The sequence below is a fragment of the Cyprinus carpio genome, chromosome B23 (genome assembly GCF_018340385.1).
Source record: "Cyprinus carpio isolate SPL01 chromosome B23, ASM1834038v1, whole genome shotgun sequence".
Taxonomy (NCBI): domain Eukaryota; kingdom Metazoa; phylum Chordata; class Actinopteri; order Cypriniformes; family Cyprinidae; genus Cyprinus; species Cyprinus carpio.
Window position 1 is genome coordinate 27,246,257 of NC_056619.1, and position 12,500 is coordinate 27,258,756.

The 12,500-nt window shown below is 43.9% G+C and overlaps 1 protein-coding gene across 1 annotated transcript in view; it reads right to left on the reverse strand.

The window, feature by feature from the left end:
• Positions 1-12,500, reverse strand: part of LOC109093305 (ephrin type-B receptor 4b-like) — a 74,243-nt gene that overhangs the window by 35,849 nt on the left and 25,894 nt on the right.

A 12,500-nucleotide genomic window follows, 5' to 3' on the forward strand; every position in this document is an offset into this window, starting at 1 on the left:
AGGACCTGTATTATATATCCTTCTTTTGTTACAAAAACTTGAATTTGAAGGATTTTGCCCTAATTATGTAAATAAATTTTTTCTTTGATGTTTTAATTTTGGGGGATATCCTCCAGTATATTTTTACACTTTTACACCTGAGTTTAAATTAATTGCATACAACATATTATATGATATAATGATTTATTGATGCATTTCTCATTAGAATAATGATATGACTATTTAAAATATTTCTCTTATGAGGACAGATCTAATATGGATTCTATTTGATCATGTTTCCTAAATGTTTTTTTTCTTTTCTAATAGCACAGTGATGCTTTTGGTCGTGGATACAGTAATCAATCAACACCATCATGATTTTAAAAATAATTGAAGATACTCTAAATATTTGTAGCTCGAAAAATTCACATAGTTGTTAATGCTGTATGGACATGTGTGGATGCAGTGTTGTGTGTATGACCCGGTGGCACAGGTCACTGCAGGACGGGACAGAGCTCACTTCACTGCACTGTGACTGTCTGACATCAGAGGTCACCGACCTCTAGGGTTAACCAACCTGACCCCCGAAGCTGTTAACCTTTTAGTTCAGTCTGAGCTGAACTGACCAACAAGAAGCCCGTGTGTGTTACTTTACTACAGTCATAGTTTCTGCTTTTGAATTTGATTTAAATTTTTCTTACATTTTAACTTTTATTTTAGCTGAAACTTTAGAAATCTTGTGTTTTTGTCATTTTTGTGATTTTAAAATGTCTATATTTTGTTATGTTTTATTTATTAATTCTGGTTTATTTAGGTTTTCTTTTTAGTTTGTTTATGGTTCATCAAGTCAAACTAAAATGTAAAATGAGAAATGGGGTCATCTTGGCAACTTGCTGAAATTAAATAAAGTTTAAGATTTCTTCTATTGTTATCTTTAGTCAATGTTTATTTTAGTCTGCAGGTAATAAAAAAGTTTCTTATGGTATTACTTAAACTATAATAACACAGTGTGTTACAGACCCGCTGAAGAGGGGAAAAGGAGATTTTGATGGAAACCATGAGACTGTGTGTGTGTGTGTGTGTGTCTGTGTGTGTGTGTGTGTCTGTGTGTGTGTTGTGTGTGTGTGGGTGGTGCTGCTTGCGTGACTCTGTCAGATCTATTTAAGTGAAATGTGTGGTGATTGATGTCTGACACGCTCCAGAAACACACACAGACACACACACCAAACACACACACACACACACACACACTGTGGGTGTGAAAGGGGTTCACAGGGAGGTCGAGGTCAGAGGCCAAGTGGGGAGTGAGGAGAATGGAATCTCTCTACACACACACACACACACACACACACACACACACACACACACAGTCACGGTTCAAAACCATGTCAAACAAGACTTTGGGGTTTCAGCATGAGTTGTTAATTAGCGCTGCAAGCCTCGTGAGTCTGTCTCTCTGCTGCCTGTCTGATATTTCCATACACTCATCCGTTTACATTCACACACCACAACACACCCACACAACACACACGGACAGACGCTGTGTGTGGAGTTTAAACGGGATGTTGTAAAACATGAGTTATCTCTGCTTGTGTTGTCATATTGGGGATATTTGTCAAAAACAGTGAGGATCAGTGGCGGAGTCTATAGAACCACAGAGAAACGTTAAAACAACTTTGCAGTCTTTCTGAAACACAATCGATATGTTGGAAACTTTGCATGCACATTCATAAACCTAAAGCAACAAATCCCCAAATTCCAAGTAGAAATAAATAGCTTACCCTTCATCTGAAGCCGTTATGGAAAGCTGAGTGTGGCTCAACACTGAAAGTCCTGCAATAGAAACAGAATCACTTTCTATCAGCACCTAAACGATAAACAAATATCACCACACACTTCTCATAGAATTAAACAGTTTTAACCCCCAGTTTCAGCAGATTCGTAAATTAACAGATGTGAACTTGATTATTATAAGCTCAACTTCATCACAGGGACGAAGTCTTCTAAAACACACAAAACACAGTAAAAATCCTCTCAAACACTGACAATCAATCAGACCTCCGCTTTGTTTATTCTTCTCACCCTGTAATACCAAAACCAACGCACCAGAACATCCGACTGATATTATAAATCATCTGAGACAGGAAACACGCACACCGACACTGTAACGGAATCGCTCGGCATGATGGGAGGGTTTGTCACGCAGAGGAAGTCCTCATCTGTCTGATTTATAATCAAGACTGGAAGCGGCCGGAGCGTCCTGAAGCACAGTATTCACGATCCGGCATCGGAATACAGAAGAGAAGTGATCTCCAGTTCCAGTTCCCACTGCATCCACGGAATGGAAAAAACCTCCGTTTGGGTTCAGTCTGGGTCCTTAAAATGAACCCACATTGGTTTTGTGCAATTTGCCAAAACTGACACAAAAAGTGAATAATTTCCATTTATTTCTATCGTGTTTGCACATTTCTGTTGTTTTTCTGTTTTTGTCATGACTACTTGTAGTGACTCATTATACACTCCTGAAGAGAAGAGCACGTGTAAAATATTATCTAGCGTTATTTGTATTTGGTGTAAGAGGTATTTATTTTTCTCGAACTCTTGTGAGGATAAAATGGGTTTCTAGTCGCGCTGCAACAGAATAGAAAACTAAGATCCAAAACACCACACACACCCTTTGATCGTAATTTAGTCGACAGTGAAACTCAACTCTTATGAAGAAACACCACATTATCCTGATTTCAGAAAGTTTCTCATGTGTTTGACAAGCTACAGAAAAAAAAAGTGAAATAAAAAACAAATAAAGCTTTATTACTTAATTAAAAAACACCTCGATGTCACCTCAAAGTTTCTGGTAACCGCTTCCAAAACACCATGCACATTCCCTAAATTAAATGAGAACACACACACCCGGATTTCAAGCAGGAGTAATGTAGTTTATCCAGTATTTCAAGCTGTTTTACGTTTCAAAACTGATGGTTCCTTCAAGATTTCCTGGAGGGTTTTTATATGGGGTTTTCCAACTCTCGAGTAGTAAAGCAACACTCTATAAATAAAGGTGCTTCACGACGCAAGAAGAACCTGTTTTGCGAAAATGTCCATGAGAACTCTTAACATCTGAAGAATGTTTCGTTTCACAAAAGTTCTTGTGGTGAAAGAAGTTCTCAGATTATAAAAGGGTAAGAAAGAGAAGATGCTTGCTTTAAAGAAACCTTGATTTGAAATGCTTCATTGTTTTCGAACCCATGACAGATATATATATATAATATAGACATGATGTTTGTTTCTGTCGAGTGTGTGCAGTTTATGATCCTAAAAACAAAAACGTCTGTGTTCATGAAGTTATGTTCAACACAAATGATCCACATAGGATTGCGCGTTAAGGGATCCTAACATCCAACTCATGCAACATCAAGCATTTCTTATTTGTTTCAAAAATTTAATATCTTTTAAAATACATTTTATGCAATGCTGATTTATAATCAATGTTGGAAACCTGTGATACTTTTTTAGAATGCTTTGATTAATAAAAAAGTTAAAAAAGAACAGCATTTATTTAAAATATAACTTTTGTAACAATATACACTGCCGTTCAAAAGCTTGAGGTCAGGTTTTTTTTTGAAAGAAATTAGTTTTTATCAGCAAGGATTTGTTTAAATTGATTTAGAAAAGTGATCGGTAAGATTTAAGCTGTATTGTTAGAAAAAATCTCTATTTTGATTTTAAATTATTTATCAGTGAACCCAAAAAAAACGTATCACAGGTTCCAACGAAAGCAGCAAGCAGTTTCCAGGCTCTGATAATAAATCATCATTTAGAATGATTCTGAAGATTCATGTGACACTGAAGACTGGAGTAATGATGCTGAAATACAGCCTGCACATCACAGAAATAAATTACACTTTAACAGATATTCATACAGAAAACCATTCTTTAAACTGTTAATAATATTTCACAATAAGTTTTGTTTTTCTGTATTTTTGATCAAATAAACACACACACACACACATAGTACTGCATCTCACCACTAAAACACTACAATGGAGACACATCTGAGCATTGTGTTTTGGACTGTTGTTGCTGGTGTTTAACAGTGAACTGATCCAGTGTTTCTTTAATGTTAGACGTCTTTAGGAAGCTTGTGATGATGCTGAGTGGTCATTAAAACACACACACACACTGGAGGTGGTGGGAGGGGCCAGTGCAGATCTTTAATGTGATTGGTCACACAGATTACACTCGGTGTTGTTGACAGCTCCCAAAGTCCATTCATTATTAGTGCTGCCTTTGATACGTACAAAAATAAGTAATTACAAAATATCCTGACTTTATAATAAAATTATAATGAATCTTCAATGTGAAGATCTGATAAAGCTCCCAGAATGCATGGGGTCCGTCGCCCCACGCAACAGTAAGTCGTCAATCCTCTGATGTGGAAGTGTGTGGCCGTAGCTCGCCGTCTCTTACACGAGACGACTCCGGAGGAACATCAGTCCGAGTTCAAACCACAACAGACCGGACTCTGATTGGATGGTTCTGTGGCTGCTCCACAGTGATTGGTTCTAGCAGAAGCAGGGAATGCTGGGAAGCGTCAGTATGGCAGCGAGCCGGCGTGGACCCGCAGTGTCTGGACGCTGGACAGAAATTCTTCTTGGTGTCCGGCTAGAGTCACGCCGATCCGCAGAAGATCCCTGGACAGGACCACAGCAGCATTAACTTCACTACACTCTTACATCACAAATACAACAGACCACAGCTTGCATTTTCAATAGGTGTGTTTATCCAGGAGCATTCAAGAAACTGAATGAACAAACATATAAAAATTAATTAAATCAAATTAAATAATAATACAGTTTTTTGTGAGTGGTAAATAATAACAGAAAGTTAATTTTAGCGGGTGAACTATCCCTTATTATTAGTTTTTTCATGTTTTTAGATCTGAATTAAATTTATTTTGTTTTCACTTTTAGTTATTTTTGGTACATCATTTAAAAGTAAATTGAGAAATGTTGCCATGGCACTTGATTGAAAAATGTTTTTTTTTTTTTAGATTTTTATGTTTGGTTTCAAATGAATGAAAATGTTTTTAGTTTAAGTTAATGATAATATATGGTATGTGATGGGTTAGTGAAAAACATATTAAATAATAAAAGATCATTTTAAAGATACTAATATTCACTAATTGTATGGATTTAATGCCCTGACGCTAGTCAGCTGAGAACAGAGTGTGATCTGAATTAAGACTCTGCTGTTGACTGAAAACTTGAAGTAGTTTGAGAGCTTGATGAATTTGGCTGCAATCACACTGTCCTTTACTGTTTATAATGTGAAGCAGTTTTCGAATCACTCTGTACTGAAGAAATGATGTCAAGTATGTGTGGTGTGTGAGTGTGTGAGACAGAGCGAGTGTGTGTGTGTGAGAGACAGAGGAGAGTGTGTGTGTGTGTGTGGTTGTGTGTGGTGTGAGACCAGAGAGAGTGTGTGTGTGTGAGCCAGAGGAGAGGTGAGAGTGTGTGTGTGTGTGTGAGTGTGGTGTGGTGTGTGAGAGAGAGAGAGTGTGTGTGTGTGAGAGAGAGAGAGTGTGTGTGTGTGAGTGTGTGTGAGAGAGAGAGAGTGTGTGTGTGAGTGTGTGTGTGAGAGTGTTTGTGTGTGTGTGTGTGAGAGTGTGTCTGGGTGTGTGAGTGTGAGTATGAGTGTGTGTGTGTGTGTGTGTGTGTGTGTGTGTGAGTCTCGGCGTGTGTGTGTGAGAGTGTGGGTGAGTGTGTGTGTGTGTTGTGTGGTGGTGAGACTCTGTGTGAGTCTCTGAGTGTGTGTGTGTGTGTGTGTGTGTGTGTGAGGACTCTGTGTGAGTCTCTGTGTGTGTGCTTGTGTGTGTGTGTGTGAGACTCTGTTGTGAGTCTCTGTGGTGTGTGTGTGTGTGTGTGTGTGTGTGTGACTCCGTGTGAGTCTCTGTGTGTGTGTGGTGTGTGTGTGTGTGGGTGATGTGGTGTGTGTGTGTGTGTGTGTGTGTGTGAACTCTGTGTGAGTCTCTGAGTGTGTGTTGTGTGTGTGTGTGGTGTGTGTGTGATGAGTGTGTGTGTGTGAGACTCGGTGTGAGTCTGTGTGTGGTGTGTGTGTGTGTGTGTGTGTGTGTGTGTGTGTGAGACTCTTGTTGTGTGTCTCGGGTGGGTGTGTGTGTGTGTTGGTGTGACTCCGTGTGAGTCTCTGTGTGTGTGTGTGGTGTGTGGTGAGTGTTGTGTGTGTGTGAGGACTCTGTGTGATGTCTCTGTGTGTGTGTGTGTGTGTGTGTGGTGTGAGACTCTGTGTGAGTCTCTTGTGTGTTGTGTGTGTGTGTGTGTGTGAGTGGTGTGTGTGTGGTGTGTGTGTGTGTGTGTGTGTGTGTGTGTGTGTGTGAGTGTGAGTCTCTGGTTGTGTGTGTGTGTGTGCTTGTGTGTGTGAGACTCTGTGTGTAGGTGGGTGTGTGTGTGTGTGTGTGTGTGTGTGTGTGTGTGTGTGTGTGGGCTGTGTGTGACTCCGTAGTGAGTCTCTGTGTGTGTGGTGTGTGTGAGTGTGTGTGTGTGTGAGAACTCTGTGTGAGTCTCTGTGTGTGTGTGTGTGTGTGTGTGGACTCTGGTGGAGTCTCTGTGTGTGTGTGTGTGAGTGTGTGTTGTGTGTGTGTGTGTGTGAGTGGTGTGTGTGTGAGACTATGTGTGAGTCTCTGGGTGTGTGTGTGTGTGTGTGTGAGACTCTGCGTGAGTCTCTGTGTGTGTGTGTGTGTGTGTGTGTGTGTGTGTGATGTGTGTGTGTGTGTGGTAGACTCTGTGTGAGTTCTCTGTGTGTGTGTGTGTGTGTGTGTGTGTGTGTGAGTCTCTGTGTGTGTGTGAGACTGTGTGAGTCTCTGTGTGTGTGTCTCTCACTCGGTGGAGATGTGTGAGAGGAGAGAGCTGGAATGGAGGTGAAGCCGGCCTGCAGGAAGTTGTCCTCGTATCGCTCCATCTTAATGGCCCCGGAGCGCTCGGACACTGAGCTGCAGTGAGAGAGCGACGGCGGAGGACGCTGGTCCAGCAGAGGGGTGAGACGGCCTGAGACACACACACACAGGTCAATCAACACACAGCACTGCACTCGGGGACAGGAAGTGACATCACCAGCCCTGTGCGCTTGAGAAGCTGCTGCTGCACGTCCACAAATAACACCGATCTGACTTGGCTGCTCTCTCAGAGTCTGTTCTTTCATATGTCAGTGTTTCTGAAGTAATCTTGACTTAGTCATTACCAACTGCTTCAACATGATTCACAATTAATTGGTTCCTTAATAAAATAAATATAACACAAAATATATATATATATTACCTTTCAAAAAGTTTGGAGTAATATTTTGTGTAATAACATGTTTTGTGTGTATACGGATGTTGTATAGATGGCTGGAATATTTCAGCAACTGTCAACACTTCCTGTTACACACACACACACAAACACACACACACACTCACACACACACACACACACACACTGACCCGTCTGAGATGCGTCCGGTGATCTTGAGCGAGGCTCGGTTGCCCCCGGGTTGCGTATCAGTCGGTCGAGGGCAGAGACGATGGCACAGAAGCGCGGGCGAGACGATCTCTCCTTCTGCCAGCAGTCCAGCATCAGCTGGTGCAGAGACGCAGGGCATTCTGTGGGAGGAGGCAGGCGGTAGTCCTGCTCGATGGCGTTGATCACCTGCACACAAACACACATCACCATCATCTCTGGGCTCAGAACACACTCGTCCGTCTCATCAAAGTAAACCTCACTCACGTCCTGGTTGCTCATGTCCCAGTAGTCCTCTCCGACCGACGACATCACTTCCCACATGACGATGCCGTAGCTCCAGACGTCTGACGCCGAGGTGAACTTACGGAAGGCGATGGCTTCAGGAGCCGTCCAGCGGATCGGGATCTTCCCGCCCTGAGACACACACACACACACAGATTCTGAGCTCAACGACACTGACGCTCACACACATCACCAACAACATCAACAGCACCACACCGTTCTCTGCTGTGAGCATGCAGGCAGTCTCACTTCACGTCATTATTTCAGTTTCTACATGAATATTATTGCAATTTTTCAAAAACAGTAATTTTGACTAGAAACCTCACAAAATCATTATTTTTAATTTATAAGAAAACAAAGTAACTGTTCTGACAAATTCTGGAACTTTCTGACAAAATCAGTCATTCTGATCACAAAAATCACAAAAAAGTGTAATTCTAATTATACAAAAAACACTGCAAATTTTTCAGCAAAACCATAATGAAAATGGAAATCACAAAAGTAATGAAATGTTGGTGGGGACTGTGCATGTGTGTGTTGGCAGGGTAGGGTGTGTGTGTGACAGCAGCAGATCCTCACCAGTGAGCTGGTGTACGTGGGGTCAGACGAGTTCTCCGTCAGGAATCTGGACAGGCCAAAGTCGGACACCTTACACACCAGGTTACTGTTGACCAGGATGTTTCGCGCTGCCAGATCCCGGTGAACATAACTCATCTCCGACAGGTACTTCATACCAGACGCTATCCCACGCAGCATCCCCACCAGCTGGATGGGCGTGAACTGACCGTCGTTCAGCTGCAGACAGAGAGAGAGAGAGAGATGGGTGAGAGCGGGCGACACTTCTGACCCGACATCAGACAGAGAGACAGAGACGGGGTGAGAGCGGTGCGACACGTCTGACCTCGACGACATCAGACAAAGAGAGAGAGAGAGATCGAGAGAGAGCGAGACGAGAGAGAGAGAGAGAGAGAGAGGCGAGCGAGCCTGGACACTTCTGACCCGACATCAGACAGAGAGAGAGAGAGAGAGAGAGAGAGACGGGTGAGAGAGGGCAACACTTCTGACCTGACATCCGACAGACAGACAGAGAGACGGGTGGGAGCGGGCGACGACACATCTGACCCAACATCAGACAGACAGACAGAAGAGGGGAGAGAGACAGGTGAGACGAGGGCGACACATCTGACCCGACATCAGAGACAGACAGCAGAGAGACGGGTGAGAGCAGGGCGACACATCTGACCCGACATCAGACAGAGAGAGAGAGAGACGGGTGAGATAGAGGGCGACACATCTGACCCGACATCAGACAGATGAAACAGACAGAGAAGGGTGAGAGCGGGAGACACATCTGACCCGACATCAGACAGACAGACAGAGAGACCGCTGAGAGCGGGCAACACATCTGACCCGACATCAGACAGACTGACAGAGAGACGGGTGAGAGCGGGCGACACTTCTGACCCGACATCAGACAGAGAGAGAGAGAGAGAGAGAGAGACGGGTGAGAGCGGGCGACACTTCTGACCTGACATCAGACAGACTGACAGAGAGACAGGTGAGATCTGAGGGCCGACACTTCTGACCCGACATCAGACAGACAGACAGAGAGATGGGTGAGAGCGGGCGACACATCTGACCCGACATCAGACAGACAGAGAGAGACCGGGTGAGAACAGGTGGCCACATCTGACCCACATCAACAGACTGACAGAGAGACGGGAGAGAGCGGGCGACACGTCTGACCCGACATCAAACAGACAGACAGAGAGACGGGTGAGAGCGGGCGACACTTCTGACCTGACATCAGACAGACTGACAGAGAGACAGGTGAGAGCGGGCGACACGTCTGACCCGACATCAGACAGACTGAGACAGACCCAGACGGGTGTGAGAGGGGAGACACTTCTGACCTGACATCAGACAGACTGACAGAGAGACAGGTGAGAGCGGGCGACACGTCTGACCCGACATCAGACAGACAGACAGAGAGATGGGTGCGTGAGAGCGGGCGACACATCTGACCCGACATTAGACAGACTGACAGAGAGACGGGAGAGAGCGGGCGACACGTCTGACCCGACATCAAACAGACAGACAGAGAGACGGGTGAGAGCGGGCGACAAATCTGACCCCCAACATCAGAGCGGGGACATCTGACCAGACAGACAGACAGACAGACAGACAGAGAGACGGGTGAGAGTGGGCGACACTTCTGGCCCGACATCAGACAGACAGAGAGAGAGAAAGAGACGTGTGAGAGCGGGCGACACATCTGACCCAACATCAGACAAACAGAGAGAGAGAGAGACGGGTGAGAGCAGGCGACACATCTGACCCGACATCAGACAGACAGACAGAGAGACGGGTGAGAGTCGGCGACACGTCTGACCCGACATCAGACAGACAGACAGAGAGACGGGTGAGAGCGGGCGACACGTCTGACCCGACATCAGACAGACAGACAAAGACGGGTGAGAGTGGGCGACACATCTGACCCGACATCAGACAGACTGACAGAGAGACGGATGAGAGCGGGTGACACATCTGACCCGACATCAGACAGACAGAGAGACGGGTGAGAGCGGGTGACACTTCTGACCCGACATCAGACAGACAGACAGAGAGACGGGTGAGAGCGGGCGACACATCTGATCCGACATCAGACAGACAGACAGAGAGACGGGTGAGAGCGGGCGACACTTCTGACCCGACATCAGACAGACAGACAGACAGAGAGACGGGTGAGAGCGCGGGCGACACTTCTGACCCGACATCAGACAGACAGACAGACAGAGAGATGGGTGAGAGCGGGCGACACTTCTGACCCGACATCAGACAAACAGACAGAGAGATGGGTGAGAGCGGGCGACACATCTGACCCGACATCAGACAGACAGAGAGAGAGATGGGTGAGAGCGGGCGACACTTCTGACCCGACATCAGACAGACAGACAGAGGAGACGGTGAGAGCGGGCGACACCGTCTGGACAGGTGAGAGAGGGCAACACATCTAACCCGACATCAGACAAACAGAGAGAGACGGGTGAGAGCAGGTGACACATCTACGGGTGAGAGCGGGTGACACATGTGACCCGACATCAGACAGACAGAGAGAGAGACGGGTGAGAGAGGGCGACACTTCTGACCTGACATCAGACAGACAGACAGAGAGACAGGTGAGAGAGGGCGACACATCTAACCCGACATCAGACAGACAGACAGAGAGACGTGTGAGAGCGGGCGACACTTCTGACCCGACATCAGACAGACAGAAAGGTACAGACCCGCAGGAAGGAGTCCCAGTGCGCCGTTCTCCATGTACTCGGTCAGAATCATCACGGGACAGGAAGCTGTGATCACTCCCTCCAGGTGAATGATGTTGGGATGCTGGAACTGACCCATGATTGACGCCTCAGACAGGAAGTCCCGCCTCTGCTTGTCTGTGTAGCCGCCCTTCAGGGTCTTAATGGCCACGTAGTTCTCTTTCTTCCCGGGAACCTTGAGCCGGCCGCGACACACCTCACCGAACTCACCTGCACACAGATCACATATTAAGACTATCAGATTCACACACACAATAGCGTAATGTGAGCTGTGCTTTCATCAGGTGTGTGGTGCCCCACATTACTGCTGTTCACACAGAAACACGAGCCCCGCGCCACACCTGCGCTCAAACAATCACACACACGGTTCTCACACCGGCACCGATCACCTCCTCGATCTTCACAAACCCGTCGATCTCTTTAGCGAACTCCCTCACCGCCTCGTTCGGATCGTCGTATGTGAACGGATCAATGTACACTTTTAATCCCTGTGAGAAACACACACACACACACACACACACACACACACAATTAAACCACAACCACAACAAAACATCTGAACAATGTCTGAAACCACATGACAAGCTCTTCTCAGGGTTATTTGTCTCTTTATGATGAACTGCTTGTTGTGTTCCTCTTTTGTAAGTCGCTTTGGATCAAAAGCCTTATTAGTGAGTAAACGTAAACGCAAAACATGTTTGTTACTTAAAAAAAAAAAAGTTAAAGGACGTTAAGTAAAATATTTACTAAATTATTTCATCTAGTTGCCAAAGAAGCATTTGACATTTTCGTTTGGTTTGGATTGATGTATTAAATAACTAAAACTTAAATAAAAATAAATAACTATTTAGATATAGAAATAAAACAGTAACTTGTTTATAATTTAAAGACTCGTAACTGATATCATAAAAAAATACATATATTTAAAATAGTTTTCGTTTAAGTTATATACATATTTTTTTTTCAGTTAATGTTTAATTTATTCCATGTAATGACAATGTTTTTATGGTTTTCATTTTAGTTACAGTTAACGATAATATCCCTGGTTTGAAGTACTGCAATACCAAGTCTTGAGATAAACCTACAAACAGACTGATTTTAGTGGCCATTTAGTTCTGACTGGCTTAGACTTGGGCAAGTTTTTAGTCAATTTACTATTTGTCAATCATAAATAATATTTCATGATATAAAATTCAATTATCTAATTTATTTGTCAATTGAAAATAATATGCAAACTGTTTATTTTATTTATAATTTTAATTAAAAGTATATTTTATTTGACTTTATTTCTCAATTATAAATATAAAAAAAAATTATAAAATTATAAATAATTATGTAAAAAGTATTTTTCATTAATTTTCATATATATTTTTTTTAAATAAATTAGTATTATTTACTT